Raw genomic sequence first — 9,600 nt, forward strand, 5'->3', positions numbered from 1 at the left:
AAATAATCATGAAACATGCAAAATAGATGAAATAACATAAGTATTGTGTCCCAATATGAAATATATCAATGAATAACAACAAATTATGATATAAAATAGTGATGCAAATTGGACGTATCAAGGTGTTAATCAAATCAGTGGCCCAAGCTGTACCCATTTACTCTATGGCGTGTTTCAAATTACCTCGGGGTTTATGAAAGCACATAGACTCCCTTATTCGGAAATTCTGGTGGGGAAGCAAAGCGGGGGAGCGCAAGACTGCCTGGGTTGCTTGGGAAGAGATGACCAAACCGAAATATATGGGTGGTTTGGGTTTCCGGGACACAGAGTTATTCAATCTAGCTCTCCTTGCTCGTCAGGCGTGGAGGATATTGCAGAACCCTAATACCCTAAGTGCTAGAATCCTTAAAGCTGTTTATTTTCCTGACACAGATTTCCTTGATTCAGAGTTGGGGTCTCACCCGTCCCAGGTGTGGCGTGCACTAGTAGAAGGGAAGCAAGCACTATCTCTTGGTCTGATTCGCCGTATTGGTGATGGAAAGACAACCAGGGTTTGGACTCATAATTGGTTACCAAGAAGCGAGATGATGAGGCCGATTGCTTCGCTATCTGGCGATCCTCCGCAACTAGTCAGTGACTTGATCAATGTTACTTCGGCGTCATGAAAGCAAGAAAAGGTCCAGGAGTGCTTTGTTAAAGCTGATTGTGATGTGATCTTGGGGATACCCCTGTGCATAAGGAATATTCCTGATTTCTGGTCATGGAATTTTGATAAAAGGGGGATGTTTACTGTGAGATCGGCGTATAGGATGCTGGTGGACATAAAGACTCGGAGGGAAGCGTGGCTTGAAGGACGAGCCTCGAGTTCTGATAATTCTGCAGACTCCAAGAGTTGGACAAAACTTTGGAAGATTAATGTTCCATCAAAGATAAGAGTCTTTCTCTGGAGGCTAGCTAAGCAGTCCCTACCCACGGGAGATTTTCTCCAACATCGTCATATATCCACTTCTAGCTCGTGCTTGTTATGCGGAAGGACAGAATCTTGGTGCCATTCACTTCTGGAATGTCCAATGGCGCGGAGTGTTTGGGCCTTAGCAGATGAGGAAGTGGTTGAACATATGTTTGAGACAACAGAACCGAATGCAAGGAGCTGGTTGTTTAATATGATGGAATCCCTAACCTTGGAGCACTTCATCATGGTAGGTGTGTCATTGTGGGCAATTTGGATGGCGCGAAGAAAGGCAATTCATGAAGGAGAGTTCCAGAGTCCATTATCAACCCACTATTTTGTGAAGCGTTTCCTTCAGGAGCTCTCCTTAATACCTAAGCCATCATCAGGTGTATCGGTGACCCCTGGCCGTGAAAGGGGTAGAGGATGGATACCCCTAGGAGAAGGGCTAATCAAGGCAAATGTGGATGCGGCGGTGTCTAGGGACAAATCTACTGGGTCGGTGGCAGTGGTCCTTAGGAGGGGTGATGGTTTGTATATGGGATCATCGGCTGTGGTGTTCAAGGGAGTTTTCGATCCTCCAACTTTGGAAGCATTAGCCTGCCGTGAAGCTCTTGCCTTGGCTACTGATGTTGCTGAGAGGCGCCTGGTCATTGCAAGTGATTGTAAACAGGTGGTCTTAGATATTGCCGAAGGAACGGGAGGTCAATATGCTGCTATTATCCAGGAAATAAACATCCAGAGATTAGACTTCCAGGAGGTGTCTTATACTTTCGAGGGTAGAAATTCAAATAAAGAGGCTCATAGTTTAGCTCGTTTTGCTTTAGCTTTGGATCAGGGGCGCCACCTGTGGCTACTTCAACCCCATGATGTTATGATGATTCCTGTAATTCTGAACGTTGATCAATAAAGTCAGAGTTACTCTCAAAAAAAAAAGTTTAAACCAAGTCATTTGGCTAGACCTGCATGCTAAGTGGGCTGGCCGAGTTAGCAAGTTGACCGGTCAAACCAAGTCAATTGCGCCGACTTACAAACCAATTGCCCCGACTTGCAAACTATATGAGCTGGCTAGATAGCAAGTTCATATGTCAAACCAAGTCAGTTGGTTCGGCCCGCGAACTAAGTGGACGACCTAATCATCTTTATTTGGCTGACCTGCTTAAGCCGTAGTGCGGGTTGTGTGGGCCAGTCATCTACCACGGATTTATAACCAGTTACCGATGTTACCTGCCAGTTAACGACGTCAACCACGTGTTAGTTAGCATTATCCATAACAAAGTGAAAAATCTGTGCTAGATCCTTAGGTGATGTGATAAGCACCACAAAACCTGTTTCGTTGGCTTATTAGACTCATTAACCACGAAAAACACCCATTACGACGATTTTAAGCCGTGGTAGATAACAAATATTTTGTAGTGGCACACCGGATCCGCCGTCACCACCAAGATCACCTTCGTCCACACCATACTCCATGTCGTCCCCAGGCACAACAGATGCATCCTTGTCGGCTTCTCCGTCCATAGAGTCACCGAAAGCACCTGCTATGTGCCACTCCCGTCGCACCTGATGCACAACCTTGCACAAGACGACATCTTCCTTCCAAATCTCAAGTACACGGGCGAGCTGGAAATGGGCGAGCTATGCTTGTCTGCTGCCGAGGAACCAACCTCTGTTGGCGAGGCACTCGAACGAGCTTCATGGCGCAACATGATGGAAGAAGAGATGAAGTGCATCCCCAAAAATGGCATGTGGGAGTTGTCGTCGTTGCTGGCTGGCCACCACGTCATTGGGCTCAAGTGGGTCTACAAGGTGAAGCGATGTCCCTATGTGAACGTTGTGAAGCACAAAGTGCGCCTCTTTGCAAAGGGCTATGCACAGCGGCAAGGTGTCGATTTCGATGAGGTGTTCACGCCTGTGGTGCAACTTTTAAACAGAAGGCACAATGTGCCCAGCTTTAAATTAATAAAGCCCATACGGCAAGGTTTGGTACAAGATGTAGAGGAGTAGCTTACAAGCAACACAGACAACAGCAAAACAAAGGATAAATACAAGAAAAGCAGTTGGAGTCCTCGATGCCCTTCAACCGAGAGCGAAGCACCAAGGGGCGTCGAAGGGAGTACTCGAAGAAGAAGCGTCGTCAACAGAGTGGCCGTCTTTTCCTGCACCAGGAAAAGCAAGCCATCGCCTGAGCGTTCTCTTCCATGACCGGAGAGGGACCCCTGCCCCCTCGCCCCGGCTCGAAGGGCGCCTCACCGCCATCATTGGAAAAGCTCACCCTGAGCAGAGAACCGTCCAGGAACCAGACTGCCAAATGGGCACGAAAGAGACGAGCTACACATTGCACCAAGCTCGCCTAGAGACGCCTGATGACCCACAAGTATCGGGGGTGTATCGTAGTACTTTCGATAAATAAGAGTGTCGAACCCAACGAGGAGCAGAAGGTATTGACAAGCAGTTTTGATGAAGGATTCACTGTAAATGCTCACAGACAAGTATTCAGGGGGTTTTAATATAGCAGATGAATAAAGTACAAGTAAATAAAGTGCGAGAGAAATAATTGCAGCGAGTGGCCCAATCCTTTTTAGCACAAAGGACAAGCCGGTTTGTTTACTTATAATGACCAGACATTCTTGAGGACACACGGAATTTAGTCTAGTGCTTTCGCTTCATATAGCTGATTATCTTCATTGTTTTAATAAGTGTTGTGTGGGTGAACCTATGCTAATGTACCGCCCTTCCTAGGACTAATACATACTTGTGATTATACCCCTTGCAAGCATCCGCAACTACAAGAAAGTAATTAAGATAAATCTAACCACAGCCTTAAACTCTAAGATCCTCGCTATCCCTCCTGCATCGATATACCAACGGGGGTTTAGGTTTCTGTCACTCCGGCAACCCCGCAATTGGCAAACGAATACAAGATGCATTCCCCTAGGCCCATAAATGGTGAAGTGTCATGTAGTCGACGTTCACACGACACCACTAGAAGAATAACACCACAACTTAAATATCACAACATTGAATACTAACCAACATAATTCACTACTAACATTTAGACTTCACCCATGTCCTCAAGAACTAAACGAACTACTCACGAGACATCATATGGAACATGATCAGAGGTGATATGATGATGAATAACAATCTGAACATCAACCTTGGTTCAATAGTTTCACTCAATAGCATCAATAACAAGTAGAAATCAACACCGGGAGAGTTTCCCCTATCAAACGATCAAGATCAAACCCAAATTGTTACAGCGGTGATGAGGTGCAGCGGTGGAGATGGCGGTGATGATGATGATGATGATGATGATGATGGAGATGATGTCCAGCTCGATGACGGTGACGATGGCGTCGATTTCCCCCTCCGGGAGGGAATTTCCCCAGCGGATTTCAGCCTGCCGGAGAGCTCTTTTCTCTCTGGTGTTCTCCGCCCCGCAGAGGCGGCTGTGACTCTTCGCGACTATCCCCTGAAGCTTAGGTTTTCAGGACGAAGATGTACGCGAAGAAAATGAGGCTAGAGGGGGCTGTGGGCTCCCTCCTCACAAGGCGGCGCGGCCAGGCCTTGGGCCGCGCCGGCCTATGAGGTGGGCCCACCTCGGCCCTCCTCGGCTCCCCCTTCTGGCTCCCTTCGTCTTCTGGAAAAATAGGATTTTTCATATAATTTCCGTCAAGCTGTTGATCTTCCGAGATATTGCATTCGACGGTGCTTTTTCCAACGAGAATCCCGACTCCCGTGCGCGATCCTCCAATAATCATGAAACATGCAAAATAGATGAAATAACATAAGTATCATCTCCAAATATAAAATATATCAATGAATAACGAGCAAATTATGATATAAAATAGTGATGCAAAATGGACGTATCAACTCCCCCAAGCTTAGACTTCGCTTGTCCCCAAGCGAAGCCGAACTCGGTAAACAAGACCACATGTTTATGGAGTGAAGAGTCGATAAATAAAATACGGACAAGAAGCATCATATTCATGCACACAAGTCATTCTAGTGAACAACTTCCTCATATAATTCAACTTGAAACAAGTAGAAGGAAATCACAAATAAAGGTGCATAGGAAATCTTAATTGGTGATGGCAAACTTTGTTCTTGGTCAGAGAACAGTTAACAGGTTATACTTATCTATTGAGCAGCGCTCTCATATTAAAGCTTATGATAAACTTTCATACTCAATCATAGTAATCTTCTCATAATCATTGACAACTTGCAAAACTATATTCATTCAGATAAAACTTGTACTAAACAAGGAAGAATAAATTACATGATGAAATAGATCACAATATAAATGGTTGGATCACAACAACTCAATTGCTTGCTTAAGATGGAGGGAAATAGGTTTACTGACTCAACATAAAGTAAAAGACAGGCCCTTCGCAAAGGGAAGCAGGGATTAAATCATGTGCTAGAGCTTTTTAAGTTTTGAAATCATATAGAGAGCATAAAATTAATGTTTTGAGAGGTGTTTGTTGTTGTCAACGAATGGTAGTGGGTACTCTAACCCCCTTGCTATACAGACTTCCAAAGAGCGGCTCCCATGAAGGACGTTATCTCTACCAGCAAGGTAGATCATCCCTCTACTCTTTTGTTTACACATGTACTTTAGTTTATTTAAGGATGACACTCCCCCAACCTTTGCTTACACAAGCCATGGCTAACCGAATCCTCGGGTGCCTTCCAACAATCTCATACCATGGAGGAGTGTCTATTGCAAAATTAAGTTGCTTACTGATGAATCAGGGCAAAACATGTGAAGAGAGTTATTAATGAAGGTTGATTAATTGGGGCTGGGAACCCCGTTGCCAGCTCTTTTGCAAAATTATAGGATAAGTGGATGAAGCCACTATTCCATTAGTGGAAGCTTCCTAACAAGATTGAAAGATAAAACACCACATACTTCCTCATGAGCTATAAAACATTGACACAAATAAGAAGTAATAGCTTTTGAATTATTTAAAGGTAGCACATGAAGTATTTACTTGGAATGGCAGGGAAATACCACATAGTAGGTAGTTATGGTGGACACTGATGGCATAGATTTTGTTTAAGGGTTTAGATGCACGAGAAGTATTCCCTCTCGGTACAGGTCTTTGGCTAGCAAGGTTAATTAGCAAGCATAAGAGTTGAGGGAAACAAACAAATATACATGTGATAGAAACAATCATGCATCTTACTTGTAAGCACAAACAATTTTAACTTCAGAATACTAAACTAAGAACTAACAAGAAAGATAATAACATATCTACATGTATTTCCTCTTCTCTACTTAAAACTCAGAGTGTTGTTGCTATTGACCAATGCTAAGTTTTCCAAAACCAAATAGATTTACTCAATGCTCCCAAAGTGATACCGATACTATCAACAAGATTAATCATATAATAGAGATTGCAAACTAAAATAAGATGTGCAATATGTAAATGATAAGACTTCTCATTAATATTCCATAACGATAACTCACACCAAGGGATACATAGATAACCAACTAAAGAGAGATACTTCCATACCGCAACACATCTTATATGATAACTTCCCTACTCATGATATGACACTACTTGATAGTAAAAAGGTAAAAGTAGTGATGATGTGATACCGCGGCACTCCCCCAAGCTTGGAACAAACCAAGGGGATGCCAATACCGATGATAAATTACTCCTCCGGCGGTGGTGAATTCTTTCCATCATCAGACTTCCAAGGAAGAGGCTCTCCATCAACAAACGACATCTTGGTCTCAGGGATCCTGAAACTAGCAACATAGCTTATGTGTTTAAACCTGTTTTCATACTCACAGTTTTGATTCTTAACATCATAGAGTTGAGCTTGGAGTTTGTTGGTGGTGTCGTGAAGTGAGAGGATATCGTTCCACAGCTTTGCAGTCTCCTTCTCATGTTCATCAATGAGTTCAGACACGAGCTTGTGGAAGATGTCCACTTCACGCTCAGCCATCTTCTTGTAGTTAAAGACCTCTTGTTCTAGCTTCTCCATCCTGTCTTCCAAGCTTCCTTCTCCCTTAGGACCCCGGACATCTTCAATCTGCAACTCACCATTGACGAGCAACAATTCCTTGGGGTGCATATTCAACTCGCTCATGTACGGGTTGACGACGTCTTCAAGGAAGCTGTCCTTCGGAGTTCCCGACGAAGACATAGTGGCTCTAGATCCGACGAAGATCCTGGCAAAAATCAGCACGAAACAAAACACGACGAGAAAACGATATACGGACCTCCAGGGGTCCGGGGGATTATATAGCAAAAAAATTCACGACAAAAGGAAAGTACCAGGTCGAACCAGAGTTGGAGGGGGACAACGAGGTGGCCTCCTCATAGGGCGGCGCGGCTAGGCTGGGGCCCGCGCAGGCCTATGGGGGCACCTCCTCGTGTGTCTCCTCCACTCCGTTTCGATCTCGTAATTTTTCATATTTTCCAAAAGTTGCAAAAACATTGTTCGGAAAGTTAAACGCGGACTTTTTCTTACCAGAACTCGTTACCTATTCAAAGTCGAACTCTGCAGGACTGTCAACTTGGCCTTTGATGAAGGCTTCCGGAGTTACCACTTGAATAACATCAACATCTTCATTATAAGAATCACCAGAGATATAATGCTTGAGTCTTTGTCCATTCACCACTTGTGTGGCATTACCTTGCAGAGAGCTAATTTTAATTGCTCCCGATCGATACACCTCATCAATGACATATGGTCCTTCCCATTTTGAGAGTAATTTCCCTGCAAAAAATCTGAGACGAGACCGATACAATAGGACTTTATCTCCGACATTAAATTCTCTTTTGATAATTCTTCTATCATGCCATTTCTTAACTTTCTCTTTAAAGAGTTTAGCATTTTCATATGCTTCACTTCTCCATTCATCTAGAGAACTCAATTGTAGCAATCTCTTCTTACCGGCAAGTTTAGGATCTTTATTTAGTTCTCTTACAGCCCAATAAGCTTTGTGCTCTAGTTCTAAAGGTAAATGACAAGCTTTCCCATAAACCATTTTATACGGTGACATACCCATGGGATTTTTATAAGCGGTTCTATAAGCCCATAGTGCTTCTTTCAATTTAATAGCCCAGCTTCTTTCTAGAATTATTAACAGGCTTTTGCAAGATAGATTTAATCTCTCTATTTGATAATTCTACTTGCCCACTAGTTTGAGGATGATAAGCGGAAGCAATTCTATGATTAATACCATATTTAGCAAGAGTTTTTCTAAAACCACCATGAATAAAATGAGACCCTCCATCAGTCATAATATATCTAGGAACTCCAAATCTAGGAAAAATAATATCTAAAAGCATTCTTAAAGAGGTCTCACCATCAGCACTTTTTGTAGGTATGGCTTCCACCCATTTAGTAACATAATCGACAGCGACAAGTATATGAGTGTTACCTTCTAAAGAAGGGAAAGGACCCATGAAGTCAAATCCCCAACAATCGAATGGTTCAATAACAAGAGTATAATTCATAGGCATTTCATTGCGTCTGGAGATATTACCAACCCTTTGACATTCATCACAGGATAGAATAAACTTCCTTGCATCTTTGAAGAGAGTTGGCCAATAAAAACCTGATTGCAGAACTTTTTGCGCGGTCCTATCTCCGGCGTGATGTCCTCCATAGGCACTACCATGACATTTACTCAATATCTCCTGTTGTTCATATTCAGGAACACATCTTCGCATAATACCATCCACTCCTTCTTTATATAAGTGTGGGTCATCCCAAAAATAATGCCTCAAGTCATAAAAGAATTTCCTCCTTTGCTGAGCTGAAAAGGTTGGAGGCAAGTACTTGGATACAATAAAGTTAGCATAATCAGCGTACCAAGGACTATCTCGCGAGCTCACCTTTATTACAGCCAATTGTTCATTTGGAAAACTATCATTAACAGGAACAGGATCATAAGCAATATTTTCCAATCTAGACAAATTATCAGCAACAGGATTATCAGCTCCTTTCCTATCTATAATATGCACATCAAATTCTTGCAAGAGAAGTACCCATCTAATAAGCCTCGGCTTAGCATCTTTCTTTGTCATAAGGTATCTAATTGCAGCATGATCAGTATGAATTGTAACTTTTGAATCAACAATATAGGATCTAAACTTGTCACAAGCAAAGACTACAGCTAATAATTCTTTTTCAGTTGTAGCATAATTTCTTTGAGCAGCATCAAGAGTTTTGCTAGCATAATGAATAACATTCAATTTCTTATCTACTCGCTGTCCAAGAACAGCACCTACAGCAAAATCACTAGCATCACACATAATTTCAAAAGGCAAATTCCAATCAGGAGGTTCAACTATAGGAGCAGTTGTTAAGGCTTTCTTTAGAGGTAGGCCTTGGGCCGCGCCGGCCTATGAGGTGGGCCCACCTCGGCCCTCCTCGGCTCCCCCTTCTGGCTCCCTTCGTCTTCTGGAAAAATAGGATTTTTCATATAATTTCCGTCAACTGTTGATCTTCCGAGATATTGCATTCCGATGGTGCTTTTTCCAGCAGAATCCTGACTCCGGTGCGCGATCCTCCAATAATCATGAAACATGCAAAATAGATGAAATAACATAACTATCATCTCCAAATATGAAATATATCAACGAATAACAGCAAATTATGATATAAAATAGTGATGCAAAATA

This window comes from Lolium rigidum, chromosome 5, assembly GCF_022539505.1.
Source record: "Lolium rigidum isolate FL_2022 chromosome 5, APGP_CSIRO_Lrig_0.1, whole genome shotgun sequence".
NCBI lineage: Eukaryota > Viridiplantae > Streptophyta > Magnoliopsida > Poales > Poaceae > Lolium > Lolium rigidum.